This window comes from Micromys minutus (assembly GCF_963924665.1).
Source record: "Micromys minutus genome assembly, chromosome: 2".
Taxonomy (NCBI): Eukaryota; Metazoa; Chordata; class Mammalia; order Rodentia; family Muridae; genus Micromys; species Micromys minutus.
This window is the reverse complement of record NC_137971.1, coordinates 65,885,030-65,901,733: the sequence shown is the minus strand read 5'-3', so window position 1 is coordinate 65,901,733 and position 16,704 is coordinate 65,885,030. Positions and strand designations below refer to the sequence as shown.

General features: G+C 48.9%; 1 protein-coding gene across 2 annotated transcripts in view; it reads right to left on the bottom strand.

Annotated features, from left to right (window-relative positions):
• The window catches only part of CTBP2 (C-terminal binding protein 2), a gene marked incomplete at its 5' end in the record, with an annotated part of 126,125 nt that extends 110,102 nt beyond the window's left edge, over window positions 1-16,023 (bottom strand). The window contains one exon of one of the 2 annotated variants that reach the window (XM_080912537.1): window positions 15,844-16,023. The remainder of the gene's footprint in view (window positions 1-15,843) is intronic. The other variant, XM_080912538.1, reaches the window with a different exon arrangement.
• Between the last annotated feature and the right edge of the window lie 681 nt (window positions 16,024-16,704).

Sequence of the window (16,704 nt, the reverse complement as noted above, 5' to 3'; positions counted from 1 at the left end):
ACCCCTAAGCTCACATTATCTGAGAACACGGCCATTCTTTGCACAGCTTGGCATCAGTGGAGAACCCACTTCACGGTCTCACTCTTTACCGAATTGTGAGGAGATCCACACGGCTTTGAAGGGGTAGAAAGCCCTCTTCTGCACTATATAGGGTTACTAGTAAACATTAAATAAACAAATAATAAGGCATTGATACAAACAGAAAGCAAGAGAAGGGCTGGAGAGATGGCTCACTGGTTAAGGCCACTCGTTGCTCTTACAGAGAGCTCATGTCCAATTGCCAGCAGCTTATAACCAACCATAACCCCTGTTCTAGGGGATCTAATAAGCATGCACATGGTGCACATACATGCATGCAGAAAAAATATTTATTCACATAAATTAGAGTAAATAAATTTTTTAAGGGAAAAAGAAATTGAGGTAGGCAGCTGAGTGGTGGTACACACTAATCCCAGCAAGAGAATTCAAGGTCAAACTCAGTTAAATATGAGAGTAAAAGGCCAGTAGGAACTACATGATCCTAGGAACGAAGGAAGGAAGGAAGGAAGGAAGGAAGAAAGGAAGGAATCAACTGATGACCAACTCTAAAAACAGTGATAGTAAGAGAAGCTGTCTCCATTACTCATGCAAAGCCCTCAGCAGTTAAGAAGGCAAAAGAGGAGGGAGACTCGAAGTCTACTTTGGGCCATACAGTGAGACCCTGTCTTATGAAAGGAAGAGAGAGATAGAGAATATTCCACAAAATGCATTCAGTGTCATTTCTAAAACAGAAGGTATTTGTTCCCAAATCTGCTTGAGTGCCTGGTATTTTTTAATCAAACAATGCTATCTACATGGGTAGATAAAGGTAGATTTGGTTTGTTGGTAGAATCGAAAACACACATAATCCATGCATGTTAATGCTGGTATCAACTAGTATTAAGCATATCAACTTCCATGTTGATCCTACCTATAATCTCAGAACTAAGGAGGAGGGCCCCTGAAACAGGGGCATTGCCACAACTTCCAGGCCAGCCTAGGCTAGAGAATAAGACCCTGTCTCAAAACAAACAAGCAGGACTTCACAAATCCATCATGTGAATACTGATATTCATGGTGCTCTTCACCGAGCCAAGTCTGAAAATGTTTCCTTGCTTACATGCTATGACATGACTCTCAGCGCAGAGGCTCATCTGAATAAACACTGCTGTGTGTGGATACAATTCAAAGTCCACATGGAACCTGTCTGGAGAGTAACAAGACACAGACAGGCAGACAGACAGACATACAGACAGACACAGACACAGGCATAGACACACACACACACACACACACACACACACACACACACAAGAACTAGGACTGCCTGGTGATGTTCGATGTTCTAGAGACTTTTAAAGCAAAGACAGAAAGGCACAAATACATGTGTCAAATTTCAAATGTATTCATTCAATCTGGGGGTTATTCAAGCTATATAAAACCTTCCTTCAACCACGTTTGCATGCCAAATGTTCAATAACTAGACTCAAGTGTGTGGGCATAGCGCGGAGGGAGTGGTTTGTGTTTAAAGAAAGACAGACTGTGTGTGGTTGGCAGGTTCTGGGATGACTACAGGGAGAACCACCTGGAGGAGTTGGCTAAAAATACAGATGTTAGGGTTTGTCCAACACGATGGATGGCAGGCAGAGCCCGAAATGGACTCCTAGAAGGGGTGCCCCAGGGATCCCCCTTCTCTGGCAGCCAGCCTCTCTGGAACCACCCAGCCATTAGGTCCTCCCCGGGGACTACAGGAGTCACTCATGTGAAAACCACCAAACCCACAGCCAACTTCTTAACTCAAAATGCATAGGTCACCTGGAAAGCAGGGCAGAGCAAGGGCCAGTTAGTTAAAGGGTCCTGGTACTCACCCAGGGGACCTCTCTGTGGCACGGGAGGCCTCTAACCCCACCCCATGCCAATGTGCAATGCATGCAGACTGCAGGGAACTAGAAGACTGCAAACAGCCCAGGAAAGGCAGGTGAGGAGACAACTCACCATTCTGCATTCTATTAACTGTGCAGTAACGTCAGTGTTCCTCCCTCTGGGGCACCAAAACCACAGTGGCAATAGAAACTACTATGTAAATGCCACAGACATCAGCATCCTGTGGGCTTACCCACCCTCACAGTCTGGCTCCCACACACAGCCTATACACTTCCTTTCACCACAGACCCCAGTTTCCCAAGGACATCTTCATGAACCATTCTCTAAAATGAAATTTTGAATGGCATGAACTGAGTACAAAGAAATAGCTGGCCCACGAAATGACCAGCCCTACTCAGAGGTAACAAACAGTGCCTCCCAAACTTGAGAATGTGCACAGCCTTAGCACACACACCTAAAACCTGACGGATAACAGAAGAGTGGCATTGCCTAGAGGGAGCAGCTCATGCTAAACTGGAGTCAGCCCTGTGAACTTGGCAATCAGGACGCCAAAGCAGGCAGGTCAGGAGTTCAAAGCCAAATTGGACTATGCAGCAAGATTGTCTTAAACAAAAACACACCAAAACACATCCAGCAGGAAGGAGGATCTCCATGAGTTCAATACCAGCCTGGTCTACATAGTGAGCTTCAGGACAACCAGGGATACACAGAGAAACTGTCTCAAAAAACAAACAAACAAACCAAAAGATTAAATTGGATTCTCACTAATCACTCTGTAAAGACACACACATGCCCAGTCTGGGTCATATTGGGTGCTTCGTCAGTATCTGGTAGTATACGTAGATTCTGGTAGTGAATGGACAGATACTCTGGAGACCATTCCCAGGTTTTGAAGGGCCTGGATCAGAAACCTGCTTAGATCCACTACCAAGGCTGTTCATTCTTCAGCAACCAAGAACTCACTCCCGAATACCAGGCAGATGGCCCACAGGATCCATGAGGCGACCTTCCAAAAGCACATAGACCCTCCTGCCTTTGGGACCAAGAGAAGGAGCTAAGGCAGGCCAGTCCACAAGCCAAGGAAGGGGCAGCAGGCTCTGGAGTGTGCTGCCTGCCTGCCTGCCTGCCCATGCAGTGGCTCACTGCTCTATGCAGTGGGAGTTTGGCTTCCAGGGTACACAATCAAACCCTGAGCTTGTTTTCTCAGCAGGTTCCACCTGCAAAAAGCAGCTGGACCAGGCAAAGCTCCCATGTTGGTTGTCCACCAGGCAGGACAGCCAATTTTCTTTCCTGCCTTGGAAAGGGAATAGGTCTCCGATAACACATGAATATTTTACTAGGCATTTCTTGGGTTTAACTAATACAGTAACATTCTGGTGTCTAAAAACAACTTGAACTTTTTTTTTTTTTAACTCATCACTTTGGCCCCATTAACCAATGAGAAGCAAACTGAACCTAGTGCCCTTCTCTAAGCAGGTGGCTGCCTATCCCAGGAATCCTTTTATAATGGTCCCCACTAAGCCCTGAGTCCACGGATTCTTTCTGCTGTTCCAGATCCTTCCACCTTCTATGTCTGATGGGGACCCCTCAACATCCATCTACTTTGCTGTGCACAATAAAGCTTTCTCGGCACAAAAACAGCAGGTTTATTTTATCTTATTAGATGGTATTTATACCTTATAGTAGTTTTTAATGTAACAGTCCAATCTAATGCTGTTCTAAGCACTTATAAAATGTTACCTCATGAGATCTTATTACATACCACCCATTCTTCATACTCAGAAACCTAAGCCCCTGCAGGAAGGGTTACAGCATCCCATCTTTGCCACAAGTTCTAAAAGTCTACCCCCAGCACACCTCAATCCTTCAATTCGGCTCTAGAAGGGTGTCCCTCTGGTCTAACACTATGTCTTCTAAAGGAAGTAAAGCCATCTTCTAGAGCAGTGGTTTTCAACCTTCCTAATGCTGTGACCCTTTAATACAGTTCCTCATGTTGTCATGTGAAGCTAGAAAATACAAAATCCCTCAACCATAAAATTATTTAGCTGCTACTCCAGAACCGTAATCTTGCGAATCATAATGTAAATATGTCTGGAAGATATAGGTCTGTCCGGAGAAGCTGAGCCCCACAGGTTGAGAACTACCCCTACTGAGATCTCTTCCTCACCTCAGCACAGTATGAGGTACCCAGTGCTCTAAGTCACCAGCTTGAAAGACTCCTGCAATGCAGCTTTAAGCCTGACCCCACTCTAGGTGACAGCAGCTGGGAGTCTTTTTCCAGGCTATCTATTGGGATAGCAGTTATGAATTTACCTGCAAGTTCACAAGCCCAACCAACCAGGGAATCACTATATCTCCCTGTCTTACAAACTCAGCTGTAAAACATTCCCAGTCAAAGGAGAAAAAAATTCAGAAGCAAGCTCAAGAGTTTGCAAGATAGTTCCTTGTGGTACACCTGGCCATTTTAGGAAGAAAAAGAAATTACCCAATAGTCCAATAAAAATACTCAGAATAAAAACCTCAACTTTCTCCTTAATGTCTCCTGGCTTGGTTTAAGTCACATTTTAGTCTTCAGTTTAGGTGAAGAATGAAAGGACACGGTGTGGCGACAGTGAAGGGTAGGGGTCTCTATCCCCAAGTTAAAAGCACTGTGAAAGATCAGCCCACAGAACTTAACAAATGCAGGATGGGAAATCCAGATAGTCAGGAGTGGCCCCCATGGTGGGTAGAACTCAGGCGCCCTACCTTGTGTTGAAGGAGTTAACTTTAAGTGCAAAGGACCCCTGAGCCCTGGGAGTGTATATTTTCTGCATCCACCTGAAACTGTGGCTAACAGGGAATGACTATCCATGAGGAAGTTACAGGCAGTCGCAATGGTCAGCCAGCAAAGGCTGGGAGACCCACAAGAAGCTATGGGAACATACAGGTACCCGGCTATCTGCAAGTCCCAGCTGGGCCCACCCTCCAGGCAAACTTCTGAAGGGGCTTTAACTTCCCATGTCTCATCACCTAGGCCGGTAAGGCTAAAGCCAATACTGGATTACCACCCCCAACAGACCTCCTGTGTGATGTGAAGTACAATGGAGACCTGTTTGAAAACTCGAGGCGGGGGCACTTAAAATAGACAGAAATATAATCATTACCCAAGCTGGAGCAGGGCCAGGACACCAGGGCAAACATGAGTAATTTGTTAAGAGACACCTCTGGCATATTATCCTATCAGGATCGAACCAACCGTGTAGACAAGCCCCCAGTCTTTCAACCTCATACCGGTCCCCCAACATAACTACAGGGATTTCCCCAGCCCACAGGCCCACACCTGTTCTCGATAGGAAAGGAAGGGCTGCGGAGCAGGAAGGTACTCTTTTAATGGAAGCCTGTTTTTCAGGAAAATCCCTAGCATATGGGGACCTTAAGTGCAAAGCTCCTGCCCCGGGTGCCTTTCCGGCTGAGTTATTCACCGCAGGGGCAGGGCTAGGCTCTGGATCTTAGGTCACGCCCAACTTCATGCCATTCCCTTCAGTTCTGATGGCCACTTTGAAAGGAAGACTAATCCTTTTGTTCTGGAGAATTCACTCAAATTCCTGGCTCGGGCTAGCGTTACACAAAAGCAAGGCTGTAACCTAGAACTTCCTTGAAAGGAAGTTTTTACTGGTTTTACAGGAGTGGAGCAGACAGACCATCCCATCACCCTGAGGGAGATCTACCGGCTTTCTCCCAATATCTAGGTGTAGAAACTGAGGAACAGTGGGGTATGGGATTCTTGTCTCTTAAGCCACTCTCCCCCAGACTCACCAGAAAGTGCCGCTTTGAGGAAGGTCTGAGCCTACCTATTGAAAGTGATGTCTGTCCCTAAGCACAAGGAGTGTGAGTGTGAGTGTGAGTGTGAGTGTGTGTGTGTGTGTGTGTCCAAGTGCCCAGCATACAGAGGGTAACAGTGAGTCAGTAATCCAGAGAATTCTTTCCAGACAGACAAAAACTTTCAGAGACCTCCCAGGTCTGCTGAATAGTCACTTCAAGATTACAGTGAGAGGGCTGGAGAGATGGCTCAGAGGTTAAGAGCACTGGCTGCTCTTCCAAAGATCCTAAGTTCAATTCTCAGGTGACGCTCAACCATCTGTAATGGGATCTGATGTCCTCTTCTGGTGTGCAAAATGTACATGCAGGCAGAACTCTATACACAATAGATAAATCTTTTTTTTTTTTTTAAGTCACAGTGAGAGAAGTTGGAGAGAAAGCTCAACAGTGGAAAACCACTAACTGCTCTTCCAGGACCTGGATTCAATTTGCAACATGCGCACGCCCCCCAAACACCCACAATGGCTGTTAACATCTAGGGGGTCAGATGCCCTCTTCTGGCCTTCGCATGTACTGTGTGCCCAAAGCTTCACGCAGGCAAAACATACACATAAAATTTAAAAAAAATAAGTATTTTTAAAGTACAGAAGACTGGACCTGTGGTACAGGCCTTGGGTCCTAGCTACTCAGGACACTGAGGGTGCTGACTGAATTTAAAAGCAGCCTGGTATCTTAGGGAGAAAAGGGATGTAATAGAGCTATAGTTCAGTGTGCTTGCCTAGTTTATGTGAGACCCTAGGATAGATCTCCAGTACAGAGCAGTGAGCCTACCAGCAGGTGGTGATGCATGCTTACACACTTTTGATTCCTGTACTTGAGGAACAGAGGCAGGAAGATCTTGAGTTGGAAGCCACCCTATATAGCAAGACTGTCTCTAAAGGGGAACAGGGGTTAAGGGATTAGGCCACTTCAGGGTCTGACAGCCTGAGTCCAATGCCCAGAGCACACAGGTTGGAGATAGCAGACTCTTGAAAGTTGTCCACCTGCAACCTGAACACGCCCCCTCTGCGCATGCACCCACAGACAAAAACACCAGTTAATGTGGTTCAAAATGGCTTTAAGTGCGATAAACTTTTAAAGGCCTAGAAAGTCTACTATAGGAAGTGTTCTCTGCTCACTCTTAACAACAAGATCACTCAAAGGACAAAATGAAAACAAGCCAGACTTCTTACAGCTCCAGGGGTTCTGAGAAACTCATGAGCTGAGGGTAGGATAAAATGGAATAATGCTTTCTGAAACTTCAGGAAGAGCACAGACGCTGCCTTCCCTTTGCTCCCTGAAGAAAGGGTGGGAGGACCTCTACCCCAAGCAGGTCTCAAACCAGGAAGTCCTGCTCTGACCCCTTTCCAAACGTCAGGTCCTAGAGGCAAGTCACCTCAAAGTCCTTCCTCTGTCAGCCATCTTTCTACCTAGGGAGACGGGTCATAGCCACACACAAGAGAGGACTCAATTGGCCGTCTCTACATTGGTTATTCTATCATAAGTAATAATGCTGCAAGGAGTTCTGAAGTCATGAATGAAGTTGAAAAAATGAAATCTACAAAGACAGAAGGTTTAACCTTCAGAAACTGTTTCACCATGAAGAACCCCTCAATTCTAGATTCCGCTGCTCCTCCCCCTTCTCGCCCAGCACCTCCAGCCAAGATCCCCAGGCCCCAGAGCTACCACCATAACAAACACCCCAGCAGTTGGCGTAAAAGGCAGAAGGCCACGGACCTGGCAGTTATGTGTCAAGCTCTAAGACCCCTGTTTGTAGAGCAAATAAGACAGTTCTTTAGAACGTACTGCACAGCAAACCTGCCACAAAGGATGGTACCCCTGTCCCCCAGTGGGTCTTTAGCCCTCTGGCAGTCTATCAATGAAACTTTCTGAAAGCCCAAGGAAGTAAAAGCATCTTGATCCCCCAGGTCAGGATCACTGTGAGCAGAGGGGGTCAGGTCAGGGTCTCGCCACGTACCTGGCTCAGCTGAGTTGAAGGTGGGGGCCCACTTGAGTGCCCTCCCCACCACGTTGTCTCTGGTCACCCAGCAACATTCTCCTGGCCATATAGGCCAGCTGGTGAGAGGTAAACTGCAGGAGGAAGGAAGTGGGGGCTGGGGAACAGGGTCCATTTCCATCACCTAAAGACTTCCCTGCTGTCTAGATTAGCAAGTGAAAAGGCGAGGACTAAGGGAGTTTCCCCGGTGTCAGATGGCTCAACCTGGGCACAGAGATAGACGGGTGGGGCCGCCAGGTGCACATACCCCAGGGGCTAGCAGCCCACTTGGGGTCCTGAGATCCCAGATCTCCAGGTCAAGTGAGAGCCCCCCTTCCACGTTCCTTCCCCTCAGTCTCCACTAGACCACACCCTCTGCCAGGGGCGGGGCCAGGTGTGGCCAAGACCTTCCTCTTAGACCCAGCCTCTCTTCCCCACCTGGAAGGTCGCACAGGACACCGGAAGTCGGTGTGCGGCTGAGCAGAAAGCAGACGGTCCTAGAGGGCCCAACTCCGCGCTACGGGAACAGGGGTGGGTGGGTGGGTGGGGGAAACAGCCCCTCCATGGCTTGGAGAAAGCGACTCCATTTCTTTCTTTTTCACAAATAAACAGAAATTATTTTATTTATCCTGCTCGCCGGAGCCTCGTGAAGATTAATGGCTGTGAACTGTTTATTAAGATTTAAAAAAAAAAAAAAAAAAAAAAAAAAAACACACTCCCATATCTGACTTGTAACATTCATATATGCATATGGACATCTGATACACTTTTAAAATCACTCTACCCAGGTGACATTCATCACCAGATCTGAGAGCAACAGAGAAAGTGATGGGCGCTCTCCGGACAATATCTGACCATGGCACGCACCTGGGCCACCAGCTCCAAAGGGGGAAAGGGGAGTGGGATATCCAGCCAGCGGTGCAAGATTAGCATAACATCTGGAGAAGGCAAAGAAAAATAGAGCTTGAAATACACGTCCTCCACTCCACTAGAAAAGAAAATGAAAGGGCATCTTCCTAATGAAGCCTATTAGACCCGGCCCCCACCTGGGTTTCTGGTGTTTGGAAACCCGGGGCTCCAGTAGTCATTCAGGCATTGCCATTGCCCTGAGCTCACACGGTCCGGTCCTATCTGGCCTAGCAGTTCCAACAGTGAACCCCTTTCTCTCCTAGAACCAGCGCCCTTCCGAGTAAAGCCGAGGGCATTTTTGGGCTCAAAATGAACACTCTTTCCTTCAAACACCCCAAGACTTGGGTTTTAAGGCAGGCAGTAAGGACACCAGCATTTCAAGCGTGTGCGAGGCGTTAAGAGCTAGCAGTGAGGCACTTTATTTGGACTCCTAGGCAGAACACACTAAAATTCTCCATCATCGAGAATAGTCACAACCGGGGTTCATTTTAAAGGGAAGGTACAGAGGTCTTCTCCAGCAAGGCATTTTCACCTACTGCTTCTTGCCTCTGCCACTACTCTCTTCTATCGGGTATAAAATACAGTTCCAGGTTTTATCATGCCCGTTTGCACCCATAAAGCAATACTTTACTGGCCTCCGTATTAGGTTGTTTTTTTTTTTTTTAACGATCATAATAGGACCAAGAACAACAAAGAATCCTATTAGGTTAAGAGCTAGATCTCTGAGTTCCTTCCAGACAAACTTCCTGGGATTCCGTGACTTCAATAATAAAGTTTGTTTGTCCTGAGATAGCAAAAGGCATGATGGGAGCAGAGCCACAGTGAGGCTCGACTCCCAAGGCCTGAGGAGGCCTGGGGCCTTATTCCACATCTTCTGAGCAGGCCTCAATAGGGGGCTGCTCCAGTCATACCCAGAGCCACTACTGCTGTTATCTCCTAGCAAACAATGTTTAAGCCAAGAAGTATAAATCATAATTAGAATGTTGTAATGCAAGAAGCAAATGCTGACCAGAATCCAGGGGGAAAAAATCAACACCATAAACCAAGTAAGGTAGTTCATTGCATGTCCGTAACCCCTACACTTGTGAGATAGGGGAGGACAAAGAAGGAATTCATGCTTAGCCCATGCTACATGAGACTAGACCAAAAAAAAAAAAAAAAAAAAAAAGAGTAAGGAACTGTTTCCTTTTCTAGTTTACAAATGAGGATTTGTGTAAGTGTGGTCATAGAGAACACTCACACCCCTTCACCAGGAGTTTTCCCAACCACCAGAGGCCTAGACAAACCTAGTCACCAGCTATTTAGGACTAACATCCTCCAAAAAAGCACCTAGCTTGGGGGATGAGAAAGAAAAGTCCTATTACGTAGGACAGAAGCCACAATTCCTTACAAAACTAACATTACTACTTGCCCCCTTAGTCAGAACCCAACCATTTTATCACAATCTTTATGAAATTTAAGTCGACTGTTAAATCTAAGTTAGGCGTACAGCTAAAGCAGGGCATTTCTAAGCACCCACTAGGGACCAAGCTAGGTATGGATGGAAACTGCCAAGGGGCCTCAAAGTTATGACTGCACATTGCTAAATACCAGGAAGACACAGCCCTGGGAATAGACAATTACCCACATGATTCAGTTCGGATGGAGGTTTTTATGAGGTACCAGGAATGCCTGTCACCTGAGCCATCATGGGCCCCACGTGGAAGTGAGAGGAAAGGTTTTTGAGAATGAAGACTCAAAAAACCCGTTTCAGAAAGAAGAGCAGGAGCCACAAACAGACAGGCCCTATAGCAAACACTCAAGTGCAGGTTACTGTCCCCAAAGGCAAAGCAGAAGCTCAGGGAGGAATTAAAAACAAACACAGCTCCTTCCTGGGATTTCAGCTGCCTCAGTGTCTGGCATTGTATATAGTGTTCTCTAGTATCAGATCTGAAGGGGGTTGGGGGATGTTGTGATTCTTCATGCTTTTCTTGGAAACTGCTTCTATTTGCCCTTGTAATCTTTCCTCAAAAAGAATGCAGATTACTAAGAACCAAAGCATGTGTTCTCCTGGAGCCCAGTAAGACCACCTTCTAAGAAAAACTCAGGAAGGGAAGCTGGCCAAATTTCCATGCCTGACCAAGGCAGATGAATGCCAGGCTGGTTCCTATCCTGGTTCTGTTCTCTTGCAGAAGGGGAAAACTGCCCCTTGGTTCCCATTGTCAACATTCCTCACAAACAATGGCCCGGCTCTCCCACCATTGTAGACTCCATATTCATTTGTGAATCCCCCCTCTTCCACACAATGTGCAAAGCCCTTCTTTTCATAGAAGTTCTGAATGCCCAAGTGCAGTCATAATTTAGGCCTTCCACATTAATAATGACATCTAAAAGCAAACTCCAGATTAGGCCCAAATATTCATTTGTGACTATCACTAGAGTCACAGTGATAGCTTTCAAATACTTTTTATTAAATCATGATCAAAAGAGCCACTGAATGCCTTTAAAAATGGTTCTGAAGTTTTGGGCGATGATTAAATATAATTTTCTGAACTCAGAGATAGGGCTCTTTAAAAAAAAAAAAAAAAAAACCCTTTCATAACTCCATGACACATATTCCATTAAACCCAGACTTGAATAAAAATTAACTTCAAAAGATGGGACTGGGGAAAGCTTCAGATATTCCCAGCTCTCCACAGGGGCTGTAACTTTAAATTGTAGCCAAAGTAAATTAAAACATGCTTGCCCGCTGTAATAGGTAAGAAGATCCACCTAGGCAATACCCCTACAAGCTACCCCCAAACTTTTCAGCACACACAAGTCTCATAAGCATTCATTCCTGAGCTATCACTATCAGTCCACAGAAAGATTGTTAATAAGACATCCCAAGATCTCACCAAAAGGTGTCCTTTCTTTGTGAAGGATCAAGCTGTACTATTTTTCTTAAGACTACAAAACTGTGTTCCACCCTCTGTAATGGAGCTGTTATCACCTGGACATAGAAGCAGTAGCTGAGCTGTTCATACCTTAAACATGTGCTACGTGAATGCTTGTTTCCCTGTGGCCTGCTGCTTTCTCCTGATGGAAAGATTATTAACAGAGGGACCCAGACTGAACTCACATACATTATGATGACAGCCCCTCTATACTGAAGTGACAGTGGGGAAAAAAATGAGAACCGGGGCCACCCTTCCATTGACGTTGTAAACTCTTTACATTTTCTTTCCATCGAGCATAGCACTGAGTGCAGAAGGGACAACTGGGCCTTCAGTCGTGACTCATGATGCCAGCGTGTGTGGTGGGCAAATAGCATGTCCCTGCTACAACACTGCAGTAGCTCTCCCTGAAAGGTGCCCTTAAAAGGTATCCCTCTGGAAGTCCTTTTCCCGTTTTCTTAAAACAATAAGAGGAAGGCCAGGTGTGGTGACACACAGCTTTATATGGGAGGCAGAAGCAGGAGGATCCCTGAGATGGAGACCAGCATGGTCTACAGAGTTCTAGGTCAGCGAGATCTACATAGTGCCTTCCAGGACAGTCAAGGTTATGTAGAGACAGGGTCACCCTCCCCCCCCAAAAAAGAAAGGGAAATTCAAACAAAATATGCCATCCCGGGCTCACTTTCCTGCTGGTTCTGCATACTTCTGATCCGACTACTTTCTCAGTACACCAAAAGGTACACAACCAAAACTGTACACACCAAAAATGGTACACACCAAAAGCGGTTTGTTTTCATAGTTTCCTTTGTTGTGGCTACTTGTCTCTCTAATTCAACTTGTCTTTTAAAACATTTTCTAGACTTACAGGACAATTTCTGTTTGGAGTTTTTCAAGTCAAGAGTAAGGTTATTGATTATTCCCTGAAAGGGTAACGGATGGAGTGGTTAATAATTATTCCACTAGCAAGTTCTACTGTTTCATCTTGTGTACAAGGGCTAGATTAACAATGCCAGGGAAAGCAAAAAAAAAAAAAAAAAACGACTCAGCAGGGACAGGAACAGGTGTGCCTGAGTCTGAAAAGCCAAAATATTTCACAGAGTATGTCACCGGTTTTTTACAGTGGCAGTGTTTGGTTTTTTGATGGATACACTTTTTTTTTTAACTTTAACTCTGAAGTGACACTTAAATTTTACAGACATCTCTTCACTTAAATTGACGACTAAATCCCACACATAAATTGCAACTCAAGCTTAGCAAGGAAATGCATTTGAGGGACAAAGAGTTTTTTTTTTTTTTTGTTTTTTTTTTTAAATCACAGCTAAGAAAAGGTAATTCACCCCGCCCCTCCCCCACAAGAACACCCATTCAAGGACCAGTTTCAAAGCTCCCAAGTGAAACCGTAAATAACTCACGTGGCAGGGAGCTCCCCTCAGCAGGGCACATCACACCGCCCTCAACTCTCCCTTATTAACGCGCCATTACCACGGGGGTGGGGGTGGGGGGGAGTGAGGCGGGCATTATACTCCCTCAGCTTAACTATCTCCCCAGACAAGAAACCAAAACGCACCTTGTCGGGTTCGGAACTCACTGCAAACCTGGGATCTTTTAATTCCCTCTAATAGCTGCTTTCCACAGAGACGTACCCGTGTCCCCTACCCCTGGGGCACAGAAAAACCAATCAGTGTCATAAATCCCCCTAGCTTTCAACCCTCTCTCCCTTGAACTGGGGCGGTGTGGGGGGAGGGGCGACCCACCATCAACACTTACACTAAACCCCTCAATGCACTACAGAAATATGCTGGCTTATTTCCTTTGTTTGGTCATGTTATACTTGATCAAGTGTGAACGATTAAACTGGTTTCATTAAAGGCAAGTACATTCACGGCTAACATTCAACTTCAATGGCGACTATAAGCATATTTTGCAAGAGGGAGGACCTGCTTCTTGCTTGAAACCTACCAGCTCATTAACTTTTCTTTGGGGGGCTATAAAAAGGGCACTGGGGGCTTTTCCAGGAGTGTGTCAGAGCCAGACAAAAGGATATTCAATGTTCCAACTTTAAGATACAGTTGCTTTTTAGAAAACTAAAAAAGGAAACCTTGTTTTCACATTAAAGTTGCTGGGGCTGAAAATGTTGAATTAGCATTTAAAATATTACTTTGTAATTGCTTTTAAGAAGTACTCTTTGAGATGAATTATAAAAACAAGATCCTTCTAAAGTCCCATTACTAAAGATGTAAAAGATTTATTTAAAAAAAATGTTTCAAACCAGAATTCTCCGAAGTAGATGGGAACTAGTTCTTTGAGAATCTATCTATAGGCAAACCAGCAGCCCCGGGAGCCAAACGCGAGGTAATTTTAAAACTGCCTTTGAACCCAGCACGAGGAGAGAAGGCCCTACCTCCTTTGAAAAGAGGGAGCCCATCGTTGATGCATCCCGTCAAAGTTAAAAAGCAGAACTACTTTTGTAACTAACCCATCTTCCCCAATACAATGTTCCCCTAAAATTCACCCACCTCAGATAAAAATATACAGATCTCAAATAATTGTTAAAAAAAAAAAAAGGCCCCTTAGATTTCAATTTTCCGATGCATAGAGTTCTATTGCCACTCGCATCTAAGGACTCTCTCAAAAGTTCCCTAGTTTTTGAAGAAAACAGGACAAATATCCAGGAAGATCTATTTGCCCGAGGTTGGAAGCCTGGCGTGGCGACGTAGGCCATTGCCAGCAACCTCCAAGCCCGCAGAGATTTCCTAAGATATTCCCACCGGTCCCCTACAAAATCCCAAACCTGAGGGTACCCTAAAGCCAACCGCTGCTTGGGCCGCAACTGAGAAAAGTAGAGTGTGGGGGCTGGGTAGGGGTACCGCACACACGCGCGCACACGCACTCTCCGTGTCGGCGACTACGGTCGCCGGCGTTAAGCAAGCCACCGGAGGGAGTGCGCGCGCGAAGGTCTGCCCGCGGTGACCGCGCTGAGCTCTCGGGACCGCGGCCTCCGAGCCCCTGAACGCAGCGTGGGCTGCAGACGACCGGCCACGCCGCGGGGCCTCCCGCAAAAGGAAGGCCTGGGCGCGCCCGCACTGCCGCGCTGCCCGGCCTCAGTCGCCCAAGGCACTAGGAAGGGCGCGAGCCAGAGAAGAAAGGCTCTTCCCGCCGGTCGATCCGGCTCCGCGGAACACCCCAGGCGCAAGGAGGCGACTGCGGCGGCCCGACCGTCCCCTCGCCACGCTAGGTACCCGGTGCCCAAGGCGCTCCCAGCCAGCCCCCTTTACGAAACTTTCTTTTTTGCCTCGCCCCACCCGAAAAGTGCGGTCCCGGCGAGGGCGCCGAGGACAGCAGGCGGAGGGCGAGGAGGAAGTGGTGCCCGCGGGAGCGCGGCTGGGCAGAGGAAATGCCCGCGCCGCCCGCCCCCGCCCTTGCAGCCCGCCCCGGCCCCCCGCCCCGCCGCGACTTTGGCGGGCCGAGCCCCGCGCGCCACTGGCGGCGGCGGCGGCAGATGTGGCCCCGGCTGCCCCAAGGAGCCAACAATGCAGGGCCGGCAAAACAAAAGGGATTCGCTTCGCGTCTTCCCCGGCCTCTCACTTACACTCTCCGGGAACCGCGCGGGATCCCGGGCCGACAGGGGCCGCGCCCCCAGGGGCCCCGAGCCACGCGCGCCCCGACTTGTCCCCGCCGACCCCGGTCTCTACTCCCCCCTGCCCGCCCGCCTCCCAGGCGTAAGGCCTGCCGCACCCCGTCATGCTCGGACTCCTGGTCCCCAGGGATCCGGCCGTATTGTCCCCGCGGCGCGCAGCGCGCTCGTCCGAGATCGCCAGCGGCCCCCGCGCGCGCACCCACCCGACTCCAGGAGCAAGCCCGGGGCGCCTAGGAAACCGTCGTCAGACGCTGCCGCCGCTGCCCTCCGGTCGCCGCTGCGCGCCGGGTTTTTCTTTCCTTTTTTTTTCCAATCCTGATGGGAAGGAAGGTGACCGCCTACTTCGCATTCATCAACTCTCATCACAACAACAAAATCCTGGAGCAAAGGGCGGCCAGCAAGCGCAATCGGTGGCGAGGGGCGGAGGGCGAAAACCCCAGACGGGGGTCCACCCCCGGGCGTAGTGTGTGGACACAGGGCTGGGGGCGCTGACCAAAGATGTCCTCGGATGCCGGCCCGGTGTCCTTCGCCCTCCTCCTTCTCCCCGAGTGGCGCAGTGAGGCGCGGGCACGGCGCCCCAGCCAGCGGCCGCAGGTGAGGCGGGGGCGGCGACAGCCCCAGCCCTCCCAGGGTACCCCCGCCCTTACCTCGTCCTGGGTCGCCGGCGTCCAAGGAGAAGGGCGCCCACCCGGGAGGCGGCGGCGGTAGCGGTGGCTCCCGCCCCTCCCACCCCACCCGGCGGCGGCGGTGGTGGTGGCGCTGGCGGTGCGGCCCCCCCTCTCAGCGCGGCATGGCTCCCGGCTCGGTCTCTCGCTCCTCCGTCCGCAGCTGGCTCCTCTGGGCCGCTCCCGAGCCACCTTAAAATGACACACGCACACAGAGACACACACACAAAAACTTAATCTCTCCAGCTCTGCGCCCCACCCCCTCCCGCCCTCCCCTCCCTTCCTTTGCCTTCCCTTCCCTCCCTTCCTTCCCTTCCCTTCCTCCTCCTCCCGTCGCCGCCGAGCCTCTTCCTACTTCCCCACCCACCCCACCCCCTTCCCCCGCCCACCGGCTCCAGATCCAGTTCCCCCCTCGTCCCGGCCGCGCGCCTTCTTGCCAGCCCCGCGGCCTGGCGGGGGCTGCGTTGAGGGTCCCTGGCCCGCGCCTCTCTCACCCCCCCAGAGGATGCTGGCTGCAACTTGGATCGGGGAGGGAAGGTCCTGGAAGCCGAGCGCCTCCCGGCTATTTGCTCTTCTTTATTTGTTTTTCTCCTCCCGGGAAGGAGGAGGAAAGCGCAGAGAAAAGGAAAGGGAAGGACGGAAGCGGCGCGGGCCGCTGCTCCGGTGCCCTCCGGCTGCGCACGAGCGAGGCGGGAGGCGAGGTGAGGGTCCCCTCGCTAGCTCGTTTTTTTTTTTTTTTTTTTTTTTTTTTCCAAAGGCGGGGTCTCTCTTTGCAAACCAATGACACAACCCCACATGGTCCGGTCTCGCCCCTACAGATACTTCTCACTACAAATCGGCTCT